General features: G+C 45.4%; 1 long non-coding RNA gene across 1 annotated transcript; it reads right to left on the reverse strand.

Moving 5' to 3' along the window:
- Positions 1–1,904: 1,904 nt before the first annotated feature.
- Positions 1,905–15,297, reverse strand: LOC121005880. The gene is made up of 3 exons (XR_005779972.1): positions 15,122–15,297; positions 6,731–6,736; positions 1,905–1,921 (listed from the first exon to the last, which is right to left on the reverse strand). It is a non-coding gene; the product is annotated as an uncharacterized LOC121005880 (long non-coding RNA).
- Between the last annotated feature and the right edge of the window lie 2,973 nt (positions 15,298–18,270).

An 18,270-nucleotide genomic window follows, 5' to 3' on the forward strand; every position in this document is an offset into this window, starting at 1 on the left:
CAATGGTCCACCGAGAGCTTCCAAAGCATCAGAGGGATCTCATTGTTAAAAGGTATCAGTCAGGAGAAGGGTACAAAAGAATTTCCAGGGCATTAGATATACCATGGAACACAGTGAAGACAGTCATCATCAAGTGGAGAAAATATGGCACAACAGTGACATTACCAAAAACTGGACGTCCCTGCAAAATTGATGAAAAGACGAGAAGAAAACTGGTCTGGGAGGCTACCAAGAGGCCTACAGCAACAATAAAGGAGCTGCAGGAATATGTGGCAAGTACTGACTGTGTGGTACATGTGACAACAATCTCCCGTATTCTTCATATGTCTCTGGGCTATGGGGTAGAGTGGCAAGACGAAAGCCTTTTCTTACGAAGAAAAACATCCAAGCCAGGCTACATTTCGCAAAAACACATCTGAAGTCTTCCAAAAGCATGTGGGAAAAGGTGTTATGGTCTGATGAAACCAAGGTTGAACTTTTTGGCCATAATTCCAAAAGATATGTGTGCCTCAAAAACAACACTGCACATCACCAAAAGAACACCATACCCACAGTGAAGCATGGTGGTGGCAGCATCATGCCAAGGGGCTGTTTTTCTTCAGCTGGAACTGGGGCCTTAGTTAAAGGGCTTCTGTCACCCCCAAAACCCTATATTTTTTTTTTTGGACTTGTTAAAATCCTTATTTAACTACTATTCCCTATATAGGGATCTTACCTTTGTCTGTGGCTTCTTTTCCTTAAAAAACTATATTTTAAAATATGCAAATCGCTTCACTACTAGCAAGTAGGGCGTCTACTTGCTGGTAGCCTCCGCAAAAAACCGCCCCCTCCTCCTGTTGATTGACAGGGCCAGCGAGCGCTCTCCTCCTCCGGCTGGCCCTGTCAGCATTTCAAATCCCGCGCCTGTCTTCATTCGGCGCAGGCGCTCTGAGAGAAGGAGGCTCGCCTCCTCAGCACTCCCTCAGTGCGCCTGCGCCGATGACGTATTCTCTTTCGGTGACGTCATCGTAAACAAATCTGATTAGTTTAGCATTCATTCACTAGCCTGTGGTAATATATACTGTAGGTGGCTACTGACACTTTTGGGGGATTTTTTTTATTATTGCATTCTATTTAATTTAGGTAAACATTCTTTTCAGTTTGAAAAGGGTGTGTTCACAGTAGCGTTAGGGATTCCGTTATGGCTTTCCGTTATAACATGGTAATAACGTAAAATAACGGAATCCATAAGACGGAAGGGCGGATCCGTTCTTCTGCCAATATACTTGTGTTACGACGGAATGTAAAACAGAAGCCTTTAAAAGGCATTCTGTTTGCTCTCCGTCCGATTAGAAGTCTATGGGAATCAAAACGGATCCGTCTGGGTCCCGTTATGCAAGACGGAGAACAAAGTTCTGTCGACAGGATTTAGTTTTCCGTCTTGCATAACGGGACCCAGACGGATTCGTTATGCTTTCCCATAGACTAATATTAGGACGGAAAGCAAACGGAATGCCTTTTAAAGGCTTCCATTTTGCATTCTGTCTGGGCATTCCGTTATTTTCCGTTATAACCATGTTATAACGGAAAGCGATAACGGAATCCCTAACGCTAGTGTGAACCCACCCAAAGAATTTGCCTGTAATGAACGTTTCGGAGCTATTAGGAAAGTAATGCTAAGGCCTACAGATCAAGCCATCAGACCAGCTCTTTGATGGATTCAGTGAGAAGGGGGAGCAACAGTCCGCAGATGCAGTGAAGACATTTGTTGAAAAATGTTAATAAAGACTAATTAAAAAAATTATTTTTATCTCAAAATAAGTAGAATACAATAGTAATAAAAAGTGTCCAGAGCCTTTAAATACTCTTATAGTCTTTGAAGTGATACTGAGTTTTAAACCTAGTAATATCTCTTATATTATAAAAATGAGTTTCTGTCTGTCTGTCTGGACGTTCTTTATGCGTGACCAAACGACTGGACCGATCTTCACCAAATTTGGCACACAGATACATCAGGTGTCCGGGAAGGTTTTAGACCGGGTCTCAGCTCTTTAGGATGTACTGTTCCTGAGATATTCCCAAAAAATTACCTGGAATTAGCCAATAGAAGCCTGCAAATCTTTCTCTTCATATCCCAACTGCCATACACACGGTCACATGTCCCTTATTAGCCAATAGAAGCTCACAGGTCCTACTCCAGGTTACCATAACAACTGATCACAGCTTTTAGCAGTTCGCAGATCCTTGAATATTCAGTGATATGATGTATGACGGCACAACTACACTGCTACATGCATGGGGGGCAGGGGCCACTATAAAATGGATATCTACTTATCCCTCTGTGAGCACCCACCTTTAAGAAGGTGTGCAGATCTCAATAACCAAAGAACTGTTATTAAATGGGCGGGCACTGTGGAGGTTACTGTTATTAAAGGGGTGGGCGCTATGAAGGTCCCTGTTAAAGGGGCGAGCACTGTGAAAGTCACTGTTAAAGGGGCGGTCACTGTGAAAGTCACTGTTAAAGGGGCAGTCATTAAGAAAGTCACTGTTAAAGGGGCGGTCACTGTGAAAGTCACTGTTAAAGGAGTGGCCACTGTGAAAGTCACTTTTAAAGGGGCAGCCACTGTGAAAGTCACTGTGAAAGGGGCGGTCACTGTTAAAGGGGCGGTCACTGTGAAAGTCACTTTTAAAGGGGCAGCCACTGTGAAAGTCACTGTTAAAGGGGTGGTCACTGTTAAAGGGGCGGTCACTGTGAAAGTCACTGTTAAAGGGGCGGTCACTGTGAAAGTCACTGTTCAAAGAGCGGTCACTGTGATAGTCACTGTTAAAGGGGTGGTCACTGTGAAAGTCACTGTAAAAGGAGCGGTCACTGTAAAAGTCACTGTAAAAGGGGTGGCCACTGTGGAGGTCTTTGTTAAAGGGGCGGGTACTGTATAGTTCACTGTTATGAGGGAAACTGTCGATATCTTTTTACGACACACAGAAACATAAAATGAAATAGATGAAATATATCCGTGCGAACCAATAAACTGGAACGATCTTTACCAAATTTGGCACACAGGTACATCAGGTGTCCGGGAAGGTTTTAGACCGGGTCTCAGCTCTCTAGGACTTACCGTTCCTGAGATATTTCCAAAAAATGACCTGCATTAGCCAATAGAAGCCTGCAAGCATTTCACTTAAATCCGAACTACCATTTACACGGTCACATGTCCATTATTAGCCAATAGAAGCTCGCAAGTCCTACTCCAGGTTGCCAAAACAACTGGTCACAGGTTTTATTAGTTTGCAGGTCCATAAATATTCAGTCATATGACGTATGACAGCACAGCTACACTGCTACATAGAAACATAGAAACATAGAATGTGTCGGCAGATAAGAACCATTTGGCCCATCTAGTCTGCCCAATATACTGAATACTATGGATAGCCCCCGGCCCTATCTTATATGAAGGATGGCCTTATGCCTATCCCATGCATGCTTAAACCCCTTCACTGTATTTGCAGCTACCACTTCTGCAGGAAGGCTATTCCATGCATCCACTACTCTCTCAGTAAAGTAATACTTCCTTATATTACTTTTAAACCTTTGCCCCTCTAATTTAAAACTGTGTCCTCTTGTGGTAGTTTTTCTTCTTTTAAATATGCTCTCTTCCTTTACCGAGTTGATTCCCTTTATGTATTTAAAAGTTTCTATCATATCCCCTCTGTCTCTTCTTTCTTCCAAGCTATACATATTAAGGTCCTTTAACCTTTCCTGGTAAGTTTTATCCTGCAATCCATGTACTAGTTTAGTAGCTCTTCTCTGAACTCTCTCTAGAGTATCTATATCCTTCTGGAGATATGGCCTCCAGTACTGCGCACAATACTCCAAGTGAGGTCTCACCAGTGTTCTGTACAGCGGCATAAGCACTTCACTCTTTCTACTGCTTATACCTCTCCCTATACATCCAAGCATTCTGCTGGCATTTCGTGCTGCTCTATTACATTGTCTTCCCACCTTTAAGTCTTCTGAAATAATTACTCCTAAATCCCTTTCCTCAGATACTGAGGTCAGGACTGTGTCAAATATTCTATATTCTGCCCTTGGGTTTTTACGCCCCAGGTGCATTATCTTGCACTTATCCACATTAAATTTCCGTTTCCAGAGTTCTGACCATTCTTCTAGTTTTCCTAAATCCTTTTCCATTTGGCGTTTCCCTCCAGGAACATCAACCCTGTTACATATCTTTGTGTCATCAGCAAAAAGACAAACCTTACCAGCGAGGCCTTTTGCAATATCACTTATGAAGATATTAAACAAAATCGGTCCCAGTACAGATCCCTGTGGAACCCCACTGGTAACATTACCTTGTTTTGAATGTTCTCCATTGACTACAACCCTCTGTTGTCTGTCACTCAGCCACTGCCTAATCCACTCAACAATATGGGAGTCCATGCTCAATGACTGCAGTTTATTGATAAGTCTTCTATGTGGGACAGTGTCAAAAGGCTTACTAAAATCTAGATATGCGATGTCTACTGCACCTCCACCGTCTATTATTTTATTCACCCAGTCAAAAAAATCTATAAGATTTGTTTGACATGATCTCCCTGAAGTAAACCCATGTTGTTTTTCATCTTGCAATCCATGGGATTTTAGATGTTCCACAATCCTATCCTTTAATAGGGTTTCCATTAATTTGCCTACTATTGATGTCAGACTCACTGGTCTATAGTTGCTCGATTCCTCCCTACTACCTTTCTTGTGAATGGGCACGACATTTGCCAATTTCCAATCTTCCGGGACGACTCCTGTTACTAATGATTGGTTAAATAAATCTGTTAACGGTTTTGCCAGCTCACCACTAAGCTCTTTTAATAATTTTGGGTGTATCTCATCAGGCCCCTGTGACTTATCTGTCTTCACCTTAGACAGCAAACTTAGAACATCTTCCTCTGTAAAGATACATGCATCAAACGATTTAATAGTCATCCTTTCTAGTGCATGGAGGGAAGGAGCCACTATTAAACGGACGGCCGCTGTGGAGTTCACTGTTAAAGGGGTAGTCAATGTTAAAGGGGCTGGCACTGTGGAGGTCACTGTTAAAGGGGTGGTCACTATACACAGCTCAGCAGACAGTATCACACAGGATAGGATTATATACACAACTCAGCATGGATTAGATACACAGCTCAGCAGACAGTATCAAACAGGATAGGATTACATACACAGCTCAGCAGACAGTATCACACAACATAAGATTAGATACACAGCTCTGCAGACATTATCACACAGGATAGGATTAGATACACAGCTCAGCAAGGATTAGATACACAGCTCAGCAGACAGTATCACACAGGATAGGATTAGACACACAGCTCAGCAGACAGTATCACACAACTAGAGATGTCCTGAACTATTCGCCGGCGAACAGTTCCCGGCGAACATCGCTTGTTCGCGTTCGCTGCGGCGGGCGAACATATGCGATGTTTGGTCCGCCCCCTATACGTCATCATTGAGCAAACTTTGACCCTGTACCTCACAGTCAGCAGACACATTCCAGCCAATCAGCATACCCTCCCTCCCAGACCCTCCCACCTCCTATAAAAAAGCAAGGACGGCATCCATCTTAGATTCATTCTGAAGCTGCAGTGTTAGTTAGAGCAGGGAGAGCTGCTGCTGCTGAATGAATAGGGAAAGCGTTAGCTAGGCCAGTGTTCTGTGTCCACTCCAGTCCTCAAAGACTCCTCTGCTGTAGGGACAGCATCCTGACAGCACCCCAAAAAGCCCTTTTTAGGGCTGGTACATCAGTCTGCTTTTGTTTATTTTTTCTATATATACACTGCTCAAAAAAATAAAGGGAACACAAAAATAACACATCCTAGATCTGAGTTAATTAAATATTCTTCTGAAATACTTTGTTCTTTACATAGTTGAATGTGCTGACAACAAAATCACACAAAAATTAAAAAATGGAAATCACATTTTTCAACCCATGGAGGTCTGGATTTGGAGTGACACTCAAAATTAAAGTGGAAAAACAGACTACAGGCTGATCCAACTTTGATGTAATGTCCTTAAAACAAGTCAAAATGAGGCTCAGTAGTGTGTGTGGCCTTCACGTGCCTGTATGACCTCCCTACAACGCCTGTGCATGCTCCTGATGAGGTGGCGGACGGTCTCCTGAGGGATCTCCTCCCAGACCTGGACTAAAGCATCTGCCAACTCCTGGACAGTCTGTGGTGCAACGTGACGTTGGTGGATAGAGCGAGACATGATGTCCCAGATGTGCTCAATTGGATTCAGGTCTGGGGAACGGGCGGGCCAGTCCATAGCATCAATGCCTTCGTCTTGCAGGAACTGCTGACACACTCCAGCCACATGAGGTCTAGCATTGTCTTGCATTAGGAGGAACCCAGGGCCAACTGCACCAGCATATGGTCTCACAAGGGGTCTGAGGATCTCATCTCGGTACCTAATGGCAGTCAGGCTACCTCTGGCGAGCACATGGAGGGCTGTGCGGCCCTCCAAAGAAATGCCACCCCACAGCATTATTGACCCAATGCCAAACCGGTCATGCTGGAGGATGTTGCAGGCAGCAGAACGTTCTCCACGGCGTCTCCAGACTCTGTCACGTCTGTCACATGTGCTCAGTGTGAACCTGCTTTCATCTGTGAAGAGCACAGGGCGCCAGTGGCGAATTTGCCAATCTTGGTGTTCTCTAGCAAATGCCAAACGTCCTGCACGGTGTTGGGCTGTAAGCACAACCCCCACCTGTGGATGTCGGGCCCTCATATCACCCTCATGGAGTCTGTTTCTGACCGTTTGAGCAGACACATGCACATTTGTGGCCTGCTGGAGGTCATTTTGCAGGGCTCTGGCAGTGCTCCTCCTGTTCCTCCTTGCACAAAGGCGGAGGTAGCGGTCCTGCTGCTGGGTTGTTGTCCTCCTACAGCCTCCTTCACGTCACCTGATGTACTGGCCTGTCTCCTGGTAGCGCCTCCATGCTCTGGACACTACACTGACAGACACAGCAAACCTTCTTGCCACAGCTCGCATTGATGTGCCATCCTGGATAAGCTGCACTACCTGATCCACTTGTGTGGGTTGTAGACTCCGTCTCATGCTACCACTAGAGTGAAAGCACCGGCAGCATTCAAAAGTGACCAAAACATCAGCCAGGAAGCATAGGAACTGAGAAGTGGTCTGTGGTCACCACCTGCAGAACCACTGCTTTATTGGGGGTGTCTTGCTAATTGCCTATAATTTCCACCTGTTGTCTATCCCATTTGCACAACAGCATGTGAAATTGATTGTCACTCAGTGTTGCTTCCTAAGTGGACAGTTTGATTTCACAGAAGTGTGATTAACTTGGAGTTACATTGTGTTGTTTAAGTGTTCCCTTTATTTTTTTAAGCAGTGTATATTGCAGTTGCCTGCCCGTGTGTGAGAGGCCACAGGCCCACAGACTGTACTGTGTGCACACCACTCATATCGGGTGGCACAGTACCTTGCAGATAAAAAAGTCATTTAATTTTTCCTCTGTAATATAATTGCAGTTGGCTGCCAGTGAGTGCCAGGCCCACAGACTGTACTGTTCCCACTGCCCACCACTCATATAGGGTGTCACAGTACCTTGCAAAAAAAAAAAGTCATTTAATTTTTCCTCTGTAATATAATTGCAGTTGCCTGCCAGTGAGTATCAGGCCCACAGACTGTACTGTGCCCACTGCCTACCACTCATATAGGGTGGTACAGTACCTTGCAGATAAAAAAGACATAGAATTTTTCCTCTGTAATATAATTGCAGTTGCCTGCCAGTAAATGTCAGGCCCACTGACTGTACTGTGCCCACTGCCCACCACTCATATAGGGTGGCACAGTACCTTGCAGATAAAAAAAGTCATTTAATTTTTCCTCTGTAATATAATTTCAGTTGCCTTCCAGTGAGTGTGAGGCCCACTGACTGTACTGTGCCCACTGCCCACCACTCATATAGGGTGGCACAGTACCTTGCAAAAAAAAAAAAGTCATTTAATTTTTCCTCTGTAATAAAATTGCAGTTGCCTGCCAGTGAGTGTCAGGCCCTCAGACTGTACTGTGCCCACTGCCCACCACTCATATAGGGTGGTACAGTACCTTGCAGATAAAAAAGACATAGAATTTTTCCTCTGTAATATAATTGCAGTTGCCTGCCAGTGAGTGTCAGGCCCACTGACTGTACTGTGCCCACTGCCCACCACTCATATAAGGTGGCACAGTACCTTGCACGCATAGTACCACTAATTTAAAAAAAAATGACAGGCAGAGGCAGGCCACCCCGAAGGGGCCATCGTGGTCATGGTGCTGTGATTTCCTTTGGCCCTAGAATAATGCCCAGTGTTCAGAGGCCACGTACCCTGAACTCAAAAAATTCTGAGGATATAGTTGACTGGCTAAGGCCTCTTTCACACTTGCGTTGTCCGGATCCGGCGTGTACTCCACTTGCCGGAATTACACTCCGGATCCGGAAAAACGCAAGTGTACTGAAAGCATTTGAAGACGGAACCGTCTTCCAAATGCTTTCAGTGTTACTATGGCACCCAGGACGCTATTAAAGTCCTGGTTGCCATAGTAGGAGCGGGGAGCGGGGGAGCGGTATACTTACAGTCCGTGCGGCTCCCGGGGCGCTCCAGAATGACGTCAGAGCGCCCCATGCGCATGGATGACGTGATCCATGCGATCACGTGATCCATGCGCTTGGGGCGCCCTGACGTCACTCTGGAGCGCCCGGGGAGCCGCACGGACGGTAAGTACACTGCTCCCCCGCTCCCCGCTACACTTACCATGGCTGTCAGGACTTTAGCGTCCCGGCAGCCATGGTAACCACTCTGAAAAAGCTAAATGTCGGCTCCGGCAATGCGCCGAAACGACGTTTAGCTTAAGGCCGGATCCGGATCAATGCCTTCCAATGGGCATTAATTCCGGATCCGGCCTTGCGGCAAGTGTTCCGGATTTTTGGCCGGAGCAAAAAGCGCAGCATGCTGCGGTATTTTCTCCGGCCAACAAACGTTCCGTACCGGAACTGAAGACATCCTGATGCATCCTGAACGGATTACTCTCCATTCAGAATGCATTAGGATAATCCTGATCAGGATTCTTCCGGCATAGAGCCCCGACGACGGAACTCTATGCCGGAAGACAATAACGCAGGTGTGAAAGAGCCCTTACACAGGACAGCCAATCTTCTACAGCTTCCGCTCGGAACCTTGATGCACCATCCTCCTCCAGCTCAGCTTCGGGCACCTCTCAAGTTACCACTCGCCCGCCCGCCGCCACCACTAACACTAGCACCACAGCCGCTTCACTTGATCTGTCAAAGGAGTTATTTACACATCAGTTGGAAGAAATGAGTGATGCGCAACCATTATTGCCAGAGGATGTAGATAACAGGGATATGTCTAAGTCAGGCAGCATTACACACATGGACGTACGGTGTGATGATAATGATGTTGTACCCACTGCTGCTTCCTTTGCTGAGTTGTCAGATACAAGTGAAGAGGTTGATGATGACGATGTGTCCATGGATGTCACGTGGGTGCCCGCTTAAAGAGAAGAAGAACAGGGGGAAAGTTCAGATGGGGAGACAGAGAGGAGGAGGAGACGAGTTGGAAGCAGGGGGAGGTCGTCGCAAGGAGCTAGTGGCACAGTCAGACAGCATGCATCGGCACCCAGGGTCAGCCAGACAGCACGCCAATCAACGCATGCTGTTGCCACCACCAGAATGCCGTCATTGCAGAGCTCAGCAGTGTGGATTTTTTTGTGTGTGTCTGCCTCTGATAACAGCGATGCCATTTGCAACCTGTGCCAAAAGCCACCTAGGTACAACTGCTTTGCGAAGGCACATGATCTCACATCACAAATGCCTATGGGATCAACAGATGAGTACAAGCAGCACACAAACTCAAAGCCACCATCCTCCTCCTGGTCCAGCATCTTCAGCCACGTCAACCACTGCTGTCCTCCTTGCCCCCTCTCAACCACCCGCCACTCCGCCTCTCAACTTCAGCAGTTCCTGCTCATCTGCCCACAGTCAGGTGTCTATCAAGGAAATGTTTGAGCGTAAGAAGCCAATGTCACAGAGTCACCCCCTTGCCCGGCGTCTGATAGCTGGCTTGTCGGAACTCTTAGCCCGCCAGCTTTTACCATACAAGCTGGTGGAGTCTGAGGCCTTCAAAAAAAATTTAGCTATTGGGACACCGCAGTGGAAGGTACCCGGCCAAATTTTTTTTTCACAAAAGGCAATCCCCAACCTGTTCTCTATTGTAAAAAAGGAAGTCATGGCATGTCTGGCACACAGTGTTGGGGCAAGGGTTCATCTGACCACTGATGCCTGGTCTGCAAAGCACGGTCAGGGCAGGTATATCACGTACACTGCGCATTGGGTAAACCTGCTGACGGCTGCCAAGCATGGAATGCGTGGCTCTGCAGCAGAGTTGGTGACACTGCCACGACTTGCAGGCAGGCCTGCTACCACCTCCTCTACTCCTCCTACTCCATCCTCTTCGCTAACCTCCTCGGCTGAGTCCTCTTCTGCTGCTGCGTCTTGCTCCACATCAACTGCACCCCCCCCCCCCCCAGCTCCCCAGAGGCTATTCCACATCCCGGATACGGCAGTGTCACGCCGTCTTGGGGTTGACATGCCTGAAAGCAGAGAGCCACACCGGACCAGCACTCCTGTCCGCCCTGAACGCACAGGTGGATCAGTGGCTGACCCCGCACCAACTGGAGATTGGCAAAGTGGTGTGTGACAACGGAAGCAATCTGTTGGCGGCATTGAATTTGGGCAAGTTGACACATGTGCCGTGCATGGCACATGTGTTGAATCTGATCGTACAACGCTTTGTGTATAAGTACCCAGGCTTACAGGACGTCCTCAAGCAGGCCAGGAAGGTGTGTGGCCATTTCAGGCGTTCCTACACGGCCATGGCGCACTTTTCCGATATTCAGCTGCGAAACAACATGCCAGTGAGGCGCTTGATTTGCGACAGCCCGACACGTTGGAATTCAACACTCCTAATGTTCGACCGCCGACTCCAACAAGAAAAAGCCGTCAACGAGTATTTGTATGACCGGGGTGCTAGGACAGCCTCTGCGGAGCTGGGTATTTTTTTGCCACGTTACTGGACGCTCATGCGCAATGCCTGTAGGCTCATGCGTCCTTTTGAGGAGGTGACAAACCTAGTCAGTCGCACCGAAGGCACCATCAGCGACCTCATCCCATTTGTTTTCTTCCTGGAGCGTGCCCTGCGAAGAGTGCTGGATCAGGCCGTAGATAAGCGTGAAGAGGAAGAGGAAGAGTTGTGGTCACCATCACCACCAGAAACAGCCTTATCATCATCGCTTGCTGGACCTGCGGCAATGCTGGAAGAGGAGTCTGAGGAAGAGGAGTCAGAGGAGGAATGTGGCTTTGAGGAGGAGGAAGACCAACCACAGCAGGCATCCCAGGGTGCTCGTTGTCACCTATCTGGGACCCGTGGTGTTGTACGTGGCTGGGGGGAAGAACAGACCTTCAATGAGATCAGTGAGGACGAGGAACGGGACATGAGTAGCTCGTCATCCAACCTTGTGCAAATAGGGTCTTTCATGCTGTCATGCCTGTTGAGGGACCCTCGTAAAAAAGGCTGAAGGAGAACGACCTGTACTGGGTGGCCACGCTACTAGACCCCCGTTATAAGCAGAAAGTGGCTGAAATGTTACCGAATTACTGGAAGTCGGAAAGGATGCAGCAGTTCCAAAACAAGCTGAAAAGTATTCTTTACACAGCGTATAAGGGTGATGTCATAGCACAACGGGAATCTAACAGGGAAAGAGGTGAAAGTAATCCTCCTCCTACAACGACCACGCCGGCAAGGACAGGACGCTTTACAGACGTGTTGTTGATGGAGGTCATGCAGAGCTTTTTAAGTCCTACGCATCGCCACAGCCCTTCGGGGTCCACCCTCAGAGAACGACTCGACTGACAGGTAGCAGACTACCTCGCCTTACCTGCAGATATCGACACTCTGAGGAGCGATGAACCCCTTGACTACTGGGTGTGCAGGCTTAACCTGTGGCCTGAGCTATCCCAATTTGCGATAGAACTTCTGGCCTGCCCCGCTTCAAGTGTCCTGTCAGAAAGGACCTGCAGCGCAGCAGGAGGTATTGTCACTGAGAAGAGAAGTCGCCTAGGTCAAAAAAGTCTAGATCACCTCACCTTTATTAAGATGAATGAGGCATGGATCCCGAAGGGACTGACAGTGGGGGATGCATTTGACAAAAAAAGGCCTGATGAGATGCCTTGGGCTAAAAATGGTCCCCACGCTGCTGTATTTAATCTCTGCATGCCAGATTACTTGCGTGACTTCTCCGCCACCAATTAGAGTTCAAGCCACAATGTTTTAGTACACTTTCTGCCTGGAAAACATCAATTTTTCCGGCCGCTGCTATAGAATACCTAATTTTTCAGGCATGTGGCCTCTGGTGCTGCACTGTGGCTGCAAAAACAAAACAAAAAAAAAGGCACATACATGTGTCAATTCCCCTTTCGTGATCGTTACCTTGTTGTGGTGAAGGGGCTTGCGTATCACAATGAAGCGATCACCTCTATGAGTGTGTTGGCAATGTTGGCACAGCCCAGATGATAAGTTCATTGCTTCATTGTGAACAGACCAAAAGCGATCGGCTGGATAATTTTTCATAGAAAAAACATTAAATGTCTTTGTGATCATCTAAGGTGACCATTAAAGCCTACTAGGCCAACAATGGGCCCACACTGCAGAATCATTGTTTTCTGTGTCACTTAACTGTCACTGAACTACCTCAGCACGACCATAGGCTTTGAAAAACTGCCATCGCCTGCAATCTCCCAAACGTGCGCACAAACACAGTCATCACTACACGCATAGAGGAATAAAATTTATGTCATGAGTGTGTCAACTATTGACAACTCTTTGCGGTTGTTTGCGGTGCGTTAAACGGAGAGTTTGGTCTGTCACAGTTTGGTCTGTCACTGTGAAGCGGGCATAACCCTTACACTACCTGATCGATACAACATCATACCTGATCGTATACACACACTGGATGTTTTAAAGCACGTTATTCCAAACAATTTAGGAATGTTAGGTGATTTATGCCCTTTATGGATTAAAACCCGACTCTGCGTCAACTAAGTAATTTTCCATGGGAGTTTTGCCATGGATCCCCCTCCGGCATGCCACAGTCCAGGCGTTAGTTCCCTTGAAACAACTTTTCCATCACTATTGTGGCTAGAAAGAGTCGCTGTGGGTTTTAAAATTCGCCTGCCTATTGAAGTCTATGGCGGTTCGCCCGATTCGCCCGTTCGCGAACATTTGCGTAAATTCGCATTCGCCGTTTGCAAACGGAAAATTTGATGTTCGCAACATACCTACACACAACATAAGATTAGATACACAGCTCAGTAGACAGTATCACACAGGATAGGATTAGATACACAGCTCAGCAGACAGTATCACACAGGATAGGATTAGATACACAGCTCAGCAGACATTATCACACAACATAAGATTAGATACACAGCTCAGTAGACAGTATCACACAGGATAGGATTAGATACACAGCTCAGCAGACAGAATCACACAGGATAGGATTAGAAACACAGCTCAGCAAGGATTAGATACACAGCTCAGCAGACAGTATCACACAGAATAGAATTAGATACACAGCTAAGCAGACAGTATCACGCTGTATAGGATTAGATACACGGCTCAGCAAGGATTAGATACACAGCTCAGCAGACAGTATCACACAGGATAGGATTAGATACACAGCTCAGCATGGATTAGATACACAGCTCAGCAGACAGTATCAAACTGGATAGGATTAGATACACAGCTCAGTAGACAATATCACACATAATAGGATTCGATACACAGCTCAGCAAGGATTAGATACACAGCTCAGCAGACAGTATCAAACAGGATAGGATTAGATACACAGCTCAGCAGACAGTATCACACAGGATAGGATTAGATACACAGCTCAGCAAGGATTAGATACACAGCTCAGCAGACAGTATCACACAGAATAGAATTAGATACACAGCTAAGCAGACAGTATCACGCTGTATAGGATTAGATACACGGCTCAGCAAGGATTAGATACACAGCTCAGCAGACAGTATCACACAGGATAGGATTAGATACACAGCTCAGCATGGATTAGATACACAGCTCAGCAGACAGTATCAAACTGGATAGGATTAGATACACAGCTCAGTAGACAATATCACACAACATAAGATTAGATACACAGCTCAGCAGACAATATCACACAACATAAGATTAGATAGACAACTCAGCAGACAGTATCACACATAATAGGATTCGATACACAGCTCAGCAAGGATTAGATACACAGCTCAGCAGACAGTATCAAACAGGATAGGATTAGATACACAGCTCAGCAGACAGTATCACACAGGATAGGATTAGATACACAGCTCAGCAAAGATTAGATAGACAGCTCAGCAGACAGTATCACACAGGATAGGATTAGATACACAGCTCAGCAGACAGTATCACACAGGATAGGATTAGATACACAGCTCAGCAAGGATTAGATAGACAGCTCAGCAGACAGTATCAAACAGGATAGGATTAGATACACAGCTCAGCAGACAGTATCATACAGGTTAGGATTAGATACACAGCTCAGCAGACAGTATCACACAGGATAGGATTAGATACACAGCTCAGCAAGGATTAGATAGACAGCTCAGCAGACAGTATCAAACAGGATAGGATTAGATACACAGCTCAGCAGACAGTATCACACAGGTTAGGATTAGATACACAGCTCAGCAGACAGTATCACACAGGTTAGGATTAGATACACAGCTCAGCAGACAGTATCACACAGGTTAGGATTAGATACACAGCTCCGCAGACAGTATCAAATGGGATAGGATTAGATACACAGCTCAGCAGACAGTAGGGCGAGGTGCTGTAGAGGTCACTGTTATGGGGGATACTGTCAATATCTTTTAACGACACACAGAAACTTATATATGAAATAGATGAAATATACTCGTGCAAAGCCGGGTCATCCTGCTAGTCTCTTATAAAAATGAATTTCTGTCTGTCTGTCTAGACTCTAGACGTCTGTCTGGACGTTCTTTATGCGCGACCAAACGACTGGACCGATCTTCACCAAATTTGGTACACAGGTACACCAGGTGTCCGGGAAGCTTTTAGACCACGTCTCAGCTCTTTAGGACTTAACGTTCCTGAGATATTCCCAAAAAATGACCTGCATTAGCCAATAGAAGCCTGCAAGCCTTTCACTTAAATCTGAACTGCCATACAGCTAGCCTGGAATGGTCTATTCCAGTCTAGGTATACTAACTGGCCTTATTCTGTCTACATATTGCTGCCACCTGCTGGTGTACATTTGGAATTACAGCAAATACATTTAATACAGACATAGAAAATCCAGATAATATAAATGCAATGTCAGGATACACAAGATGACAACACATCTACACTTTAACATCATGAAGCTGGGTGACAGAGTTTTAGTGACATACTCTGGGATGTTACAAATGCTAAAGGGGCGGGCACTGTGGTGGTCACTGTTAAAGGGGCAGGTACTGTGGAAGTCACTGTTAAAGGGGCGGGCACTGTGGAAGTCAATGTTAACCACCTCAGCTCCCCTAGCTTAAACACCCTTAATGACCAGACCACTTTTTACAATTCTGCACTACACTACTTTCAAGGTTTATTGCTCGGTCATACAACTTACCACCCAAATGAATTTTACCTCCTTTTCTTCTCACTAATAGATCTTTCATTTGGTGGTATTTCATTGCTGCTGACATTTTTACTTTTTTTGTTTTTTCACTTTCAGTTGTAAATTTAAAAAAAAAAAACTACATTTCTATATAAATTTTTCTCAAAATTTATTGTTCTACATGTCTTTGATAAAAAAAAATGCAATAAGTGTATATTTATTGGTTTGGGTAAAAGTTATAGCGTTTACAAACTATAGTACAAAAATGTGAATTCCCGCATTTTGAAGCAGCTCTGACTTTCTGAGCACCTGTCATGTTTCCTGAGGTTCTACAATGTCCAGACAGTAGGAACACCCCACAAATGACCCCATTTCGGAAAGTAGACACCCTAAGGTATTCGCTGATGGGCATAGTGAGTTCATAGAACTTTTTATTTTTTGTCACAAGTTAGTGGAATATTATGATTTTTATTTTTTATTTTTTTTTCTTACAAAGTCTCATATTCCACTAACTTGTGACAAAAAATAAAAACTTCCATGAACTCACTATGCCCATCACGAAATACCTTGGGGTGTCTTCTTTCCAAAATGGGGTCACTTGTGGGGTAGTTATACTGCCCTGGCATTTTAGGGGCCCTAATGCGTGAAAAGTAGTTTGAAATTCAAAAAATGTCCTGTGAAATCCTAAAGGTGCTCTTTAGAATGTGGGCCCCTTTGCGCACCTAGGCTGCAAAAAAGTGTCACACATGTGGTATCGCCGTACCCAGGAGAAGTAGGGAAATGTGTTTTGGGGTGTATTTTTACATATACCCATGCTGGGTGAGAGAAATATCTCTCTAAAAGTCAACTTTTCCCATTTTTTTATACAAAGTTGTCATTATAGAGATATTTCTCTCACCCATCATGGGTATATGTAAAAATACACCCCAAAACGCATTGCCCTACTTCTCCTGAGTACGGCGATACCACATGTGTGACACTTTTTTGCAGCCTAGGTGCGCAAAGGGGCCCAAAATCCTTTTAGGAGGGCATTTTTAGACATTTGGCTTTAGGGCCCCTAAAATGCCAGGGCAGTATAAATACCCCACATGTGACCCCATTTTGGAAAGAAGACACCCCAAGGTATTCCGTGCAGGGCATGGCGAGTTCATAGAAGTTTTTTTTTTGGCACAAGTTAGCGGAAATTAATATATATTTTTTTCTCACAAAGTCTCCCTTTCCGCTAACTTGTGACAAAACGTTCAATCTTTCATGGACTCAATATGCCCCTCAGCGAATACCTTGGGGTGTCTTCTTTCCGAAATGGGGTCATTTTTGGGGTGTGTTTACTGTTCTGGCATTTTGGGCAAGGCTAAATTGTGAGCAACCCTGTAAAGCCTAAATGTACTCGTTGGACTTTCGGCCCCTTTACGCACCTAGGCTGCAAAAAAGTGTCACACATGTGGTATCGCCGTACTCAGGAGAAGTAGGGCAATGTGTTTTGGGGTGTATTTTTACATATACCCATGCTGGGTGAGATAAATATCTCTGTAAATGACAACTTTTAAAAGTTTTTATACAAAGTTGTCAATTTACAGAGATATTCCTCTCACCCAGCATGGGTATATGTAAAAATACACCCCAAAACACATTGCCCTACTTCTCCTGAGTACGGCGATACCACATGTGTGACACTTTTTTGCAGCCTAGGTGCACAAAGGGGCCCAAATTCCAATGAGAATCTTTACAATTTCACAGGGCATTTTTTACGCATTTGGATTCCAAACTACTTCTCACGCTTTAGGTCCCCTAAAGTGCCAGGGCAGTATAAATACTCCACAAGTGACCCCATTTTGGAAAGAAGACACCCCAAGGTATTCAGTGAGGGGCATGGCGAGTTCCTAAAATATATTTTTTTTGGCACAAGTTAGCGGAAAAATATTTTTAATTTATTTATTTTTTATTTTTTTCTCTTACAAAGTCTCATATTCCACTAACTTGTGACAAAAAATAAAATTTTACATGAACTCGCCATGCCCCTCACGTAATACCATGGGGTGTCTTCTTTCCAAAATGGGGTCACTTGTGGGGTATTTATACTGCCCTGGCATTTTAGGGGCCCTAAAGCGTGAGAACAAGTCTGGAATATAAATGTCTAAAAATTGTTAAGCATTTGGATTCCGTGAGGGGTATGGTGAGTTCATGTGAGATTTTATTTTTTGTCACAAGTTAGTGGAATATGAGACTTTGTAAGAAAAAAAAATATATATAAATATCTATTTCCATACGGACGTCTGAATGGAGCCTTACAGGGGGGTGATCAATGACAGGGGGGTGATCAGGGAGTCTATATGGGGTGATTAATGACAGGGGGGTGATCAGGGAGTCTATATGGGGTGATCAGGGGTTAATAAGGGGTTAATAAGTGACAGGGGGGTGTAGTATAGTGGTGATTGGTGCTACTTACAGAGCTGCCTGTGTCCTCTGGTGGTCGATCCAAGCAAAACGGACCACCAGAGGACCAGGTAGCAGGTATATTA

This window comes from Bufo bufo, chromosome 6 (genome assembly GCF_905171765.1).
Source record: "Bufo bufo chromosome 6, aBufBuf1.1, whole genome shotgun sequence".
Lineage (NCBI taxonomy): Eukaryota > Metazoa > Chordata > Amphibia > Anura > Bufonidae > Bufo > Bufo bufo.